The sequence below is a fragment of the Punica granatum genome, chromosome 2 (genome assembly GCF_007655135.1).
Source record: "Punica granatum isolate Tunisia-2019 chromosome 2, ASM765513v2, whole genome shotgun sequence".
In the NCBI taxonomy this organism is placed as follows: Eukaryota; Viridiplantae; Streptophyta; class Magnoliopsida; order Myrtales; family Lythraceae; genus Punica; species Punica granatum.
In genome coordinates, this window is record NC_045128.1 from 5,723,444 (window position 1) to 5,729,443 (window position 6,000).

Sequence of the window (6,000 nt, forward strand, 5' to 3'; positions counted from 1 at the left end):
AAAGGAAAAGGAAGAGTGTACGGTATTGAAATAATGAATACCATGAGGACTGGATTGTAGACTATGGTTCTATAGGAGATGATTCTTTGTCAGCCTCAAACAATATCATTTGCATTTGTATCATCGTCTTTCTGGTGATGCATTTTTCCCTTCTATTTGAGAAGAAATTTGCTCCGTGTCTAGTATTACTGGGAAATCGGGGCTAAATTCCTTATTGAATGGTGTTACCTACTTTGGTTGATTTAGTATTTAAATTTTTAGGACAAGGTACAAGTTGCAGATGATGAGATTGTTTTCTTTGGATATTTAGGATATATGGGCTAATTTAGTTAGCTTGAATTAATACCTTAAAATGTATATACACATGTTATGATAGATCAGTAATCTGGATAATATATCTAGAGTAAGAATTTAATAAAAAGAACATTGTTGCTGCCTTATATGGAGTGTTCGGTGCTAGTGCTATTGTTGTGTTTGTATCTTCTTCATTGATCCTCTAAGGCCATCGCGGGATGATTTAGTATGAGAATCAGGTGAGCAAATGATCATTAGGTATAACTTGTTTTTAGGCTATACTCATGATTGATAGGAGCCGAGGACATTGATTGTGCACTCCGAAGGTCAAGTTTGGTAAATCATTTTTGGTGTTAGGTGAGTACTTCATTCCATTGTGAAATGATATATAATTATATGTATGTTATGTGAATACCCTATTTCCTTGTGAAATTATGTATTATAATTATACAAATTATTTAAGATGAATATAGTGGTAGTGAGATTAAGGAATCGGTCTTACTATGTTGTGGGGAAGGATATGAGCAATATGGCCTTTTATGTTTCACCTTGATTTTGGATATGCAGTGTGACTAAGTATGTGGATTGTGTAAGAAATATATGATGATAATGTGATTCTATTGGAATATGATTGGGCTTATGTTTGTGCATGCAGAAATTGCGATAATTTGGGAATAAGAGTTTGGTGTGGGTATATGATATGAGATGGCGTGGTTGTAGTTGATTGTGTTTGTGATTGTTGTTTGACTATAGCCATGAGACCGCTGAACCCGGCGGATTACAAAATGGGCCAGATTGGCCGCTTGACCTAGCGGAATACAAATAGGACATGATCGGCCGCTGGACTCGGCGGAATAGAAAAAGGGGTCCGATCGGCAGCTAAGACCCAGCGAAATACAAACTGAGGTCAACTCTTACCGCTAGAGGTTAATAGGCGGCCTCCGCTTATGAGATATGGATATGGGGAGTTGAGAATGATATGAGGGAGATGTGCGGGTCACGGTACCGTCACAACTCTGTTGCGAGGAAATGCAACCCTATGACTATATTGATTTGGTTGTGTTGCATATTGTTTGTTGGGTTTGATTGTTGTAGATGTGATGATTATTGCGATTGTTTGAATTATTCTATGGAAGCCGTATTATTTGTTAATTGGATTTAATTAGGTTATGAATGCAAGGTGATGTTGAGTTAATGGTTAATTCTAATAATAGTTTTATAGGTTATAAAGGCAATTGATTGTTTATGAATGAAATTAGTAGTCAGTCGTATGTATGGTATATTATACCGTGTTGATGAATTAGTTGATAGACTTGGTTACGCGGATACTATCTATATGAATATTTGGTTGTTTAAAATACATTTATCACTTAATATTATTCATTTTGCTTTGGAATTTTGTGCTCACTGAGATGTATCTCACACCCTGCATACATTTTTTCAAATAAGCTTCCGATTGTGCGGAGGAACCACTTTTTGATATCGGGGATCAGCTTGGAGGACTAGGTAGGAACCTTAGTTATTTGATAGATATCTCTTTTTTACAAAATGGACTTGAGAATGTTACGACTTGAAGATTTTGTTTAGTTGTATCATTGATGTGAGAGCCAAAAAGAAATCTCTGAAAAAGTGTGTGTACATATTAGAGTTAATGGATTGGTTATATACTTTGGAAATTGATTGGAAATCAGGTTTTTATGTGAATAGTTCTTATATGATAATGGATTCGAGGAAATATAGCAAAAATTTTACTGTAATTTCGGGTCGTGACAGGAAGAGTGATGACTCAATTTGCCAGTTCATTCTGATGCAGAGTAGGAGATGTCTTCTGGCACTTTGGAGCCGACGGTAATTGATCTGAGAAAGCTAAGAGAAGTGGGAGTATAAGAAATTTTTCGCCAATTATCTTCGGGTCAAATGTGAATTTTGCCGAATAATTGGGCTTACGACTATGAGATAAATTACAAAAGGCTGATAATCGAAATCACCCAACCATTTAAAAACTCAAATTAGCAATACTCCCATATGACGCAGCGTACAACGCGAGTAACCGTCACAGACCCGTTGATTCGCGCACGAATACCGGAACTACGACCCTCTATACCTGTTGATTCTACGAATATTAGGAAATAGGCATCAAACTCGAATTCGAGGTTGGACAAAGCACGAAAGCTCTGAATTTTATTGATAATTCAAAAGACGATTCTCTTACCCTAAGGCTTACAGAAAGCTTAAATAGAATATTAATAAACCTAAATTGCATAAAAGAACTAAACTTTTCAAAAATTGCAAAAACACCCTAATTAACATAAATTGCCTGTTTGAGGTCCTAAACGATGGAATTTGCCTTAAATATCGAAAAATCACGGCGAATCTGTGAGTTTTGCTCCGGAGGCCATTTCCTTCAAGATAGGGCCGTCATAACCTATTTTTTTTTTCAGGTTCCAACTTGCCAGGTCTTCTGCCGCATCATTCTCCCCTGGGTGGAGAGAATTCGTCCTCGAATCGTCATCGTCCGAGCTATCACCTGTGTAAGGAATCAAGTGCTTAACATTAAACACATCGGCAGTACGAATGTGGCTGGGAAGCTTAAGCCGATAGGCGTTTGAATTGATCTTCTCAACGATCTCCACAGGACCAATCTTTCTAGCAGCGAGCTTATGGTAGTCACCAGTAGAAAATCGATCCTTCGTAAGGACAGCCCAAACAAAATCGCCAACTTCAAACTCCACGTGCCTTCTCCTTCGGTCAGCAACAGCCTTGTATTTCATGGCAGCATTCTTCAAATTATTCTGCACAGCTTCATGAATCTCTTGCAGCCCGTGAACGAAGTCAGCCGCCTTACCATGAACCCTGGTCTTATCCGGCACGGGTAACAGATCAAGGGGACCCCGAGGAGTAACAGAATATACCACTTGGAATGGACTGAAACCAGTGCTGCGATTAACAGCATGGTTGTGCGCGAACTCCGCCGGACTTAACTTCTGATCCCAGCTCTTCACGTGCTCCCCTACTAAACCTCTCAACAGATTACCCAAGGACCTGTTAACCACTTCTGTTTGTCCATCTGTCTGCGAGTGATACGCCATACTAAAGTTCAACTGGGTGTTCACCATCTTCCAAAGGCTCCGCCAAAAATGACTCAAGAAGCGGGTGTCCCTATCAGACACAATAGAGACTGGCAGACCATGCAGACGGTATACCTCCCGAAAATACAACTGAGCAACTCGCACAACATCAGTGGTCTTCTTGCATGGAATAAAATGTGCCATCTTGGAGAATCTGTCTACGACCACATATATAGAATCATTTCCTCTTTGGGTAAGGGGCAAGTCGAGGACGAAATCCATACTGATATCCACCCATGGCTGCAAGGGAATCGGCAGGGGCATGTACAACCCCGCGTTAGTTGCTGTACCCTTGGACACTTGACAAACCTTACAGCGCTGCACATACTTCTCCACTTCTTTGCGAATTGTAGGCCAGAAATACGATGACTGGACCAACTGCAATGTCCTGTCTCTTCCCACATGGCCCTCGCCGTGTAGCTGCTGAATAATGTGGGCTCGCAAACTACAGTCAGGAATACAGAGCTGATTTCCCCTAAAAAGAAAACCATCTTGCAATACGTATTCTGTTATTTCTCCAGCCCGAACTTTAGCTAACGTCACAGAAAAATAGGGATCAACTTCAAGCAACTCAGCAAAAGAACTAAAACCAGGTACCTCAACCGTCATCCTGTTCAAAATGCTACGCCTCCGACTAAGAGCGTCTGCAACGCAGTTAGTGACTCCGCTCTTGTGCTTTACCACGAAAGTAAAACGCTCCAGGTAAGCCACCCATGATGCATGACGAGCAGACACCTTATCTTGGCTATGGAGGTGCTTCAGGGCCTCGTGGTCAGTATACAAAATGAACTCCTTGTGGAAAAGATAATGTCGCCAATGCTTAATCGCCTGCACTACCGCATAGAATTCCACGTCGTAGGTGCTGTATCTCACTTTCGCCCCCGTCAGCTTCTCGCTGAAGAAAGCAATTGGCTTGCTGTTTTGGCTCAAGACTGCTCCAATCCCTACCTTCGATGCATCAGAATGCAACTCAAAGGGCTGCTGAAAATCTGGCAGGACAAGAATCGGGGCGGTTGTCAAGCGCTCCTTAATATTCTGGAATGCCGTTTCTGCCCCCTCAGTCCACTCTAATTTGCCTCCCTTCATGCAGTCCGTTAAAGGAGCCATAATACTGCTGAAATGAGGAATAAACCGCCTGTAGAAGGAGGCTAACCCATGGAAACTCCTGACTTTAGTAATGCTCGTTGGTCTAGGCCACTGCCAGACTGCCTCGACCTTAGATGAGTCAACTCTCAAACCATCAGCAGCAACAACATAACCAAGAAAGAGAACTTCTGACCTCATAGAAACACATTTCTTCAACGCCGCATATAGTTTCTTTCGTCGAAGAACAGAGAGGACTTCACGCAAGTGGGCCAGGTGTTGCTCGGGGTCGGCGCTGTAGATCAAGATGTCATCAAAATACACGACCACACACCGACCAAGTGCGGTAACCGGATTCGCAGGTTCAGGCTCAATAGCATCCCTCCCTCTGTTTGGTACCAGCACAATCTTTAATCCCTTATGCGTGAAGCTGTATTTATTGGTCCGTCCATCATGGCTCACGCTCCTATCAAACTGCCAGGGCCTTCCCAACAACAAGTGACACGCGTCCATCATGACAACATCACACCACACAGAGTCCCTATACCGGGGCCAATAGAGAAAGTAACCAACGCGCGCTTCAGCACACTCACTTCACCTCCTTTCTTCAGCCATGCCAGCTTATATGGTTTGGGATGTGGCTCACTTCGTAGGCTCAATTTCTGCACGGCCTCAGCAGATACGATGTTCTCGCAGCTGCCCGAGTCTATCATCAAACGACAGACTTTATTTTCAATGGTGCAGGTGGACTGGAAGATGTTGTTGCGCAGCCAGTCTTCGTCCGCAGCTCTCGGGGTCATATAAGACCTTCTAACCACCAGATTGGGCACTCCGTCTCTAGTCACAATTTCTTCCTCTTCGTCAAACTCGACCTCTCCATCGCTTCCAGCTACATAAACTGCATCATCAGACAATTCCTCTTCAATAAACATAGCCCTTTTTTTTTTCCCCTTTTCTGCACTCAGATTGCCGATGCCCGGGCTCTCCACACTTGAAGCACTTCGCCCCGCTACTGCTCGGCCCAATTTTGGCAGGCCTCATCGGACGTCCAGGAACAATACTATTACCGCCAGCTCGGACGGCCCCATCGATTCCTGCAACGGTAACACCTCCACCGAACGCCCCGCTGCTCGCTCGCTTCTGCTGTCTCTCGATAATCAGGGCCCTCTGATGGGCGGAAGACACATTAATAGGGTCGAACAAATTAACCGTGTCCTGTAGCTGCACTCTTAGTCCGCCAATATATCTCGCCACTAGCTGATCCTCGGTTTCCTGAAGCTCGTTACGAGCAACCAACTGGTAGAACTCATTGGTGTAATCATCCACCGATTTATTGCCCTGCCTCAAGTTCTGCAAGCGTTGGTACATGATCCTTTGAAAATTATAGGGCAAAAAGGTAGCCCTCATCTTTTTCTTCATCTTTTCCCATGATGTGATCTTCGGTTTGCCCATCCTATTACGAGTAAGCTTCGTCTGCTGCCACCACCCCGACGCC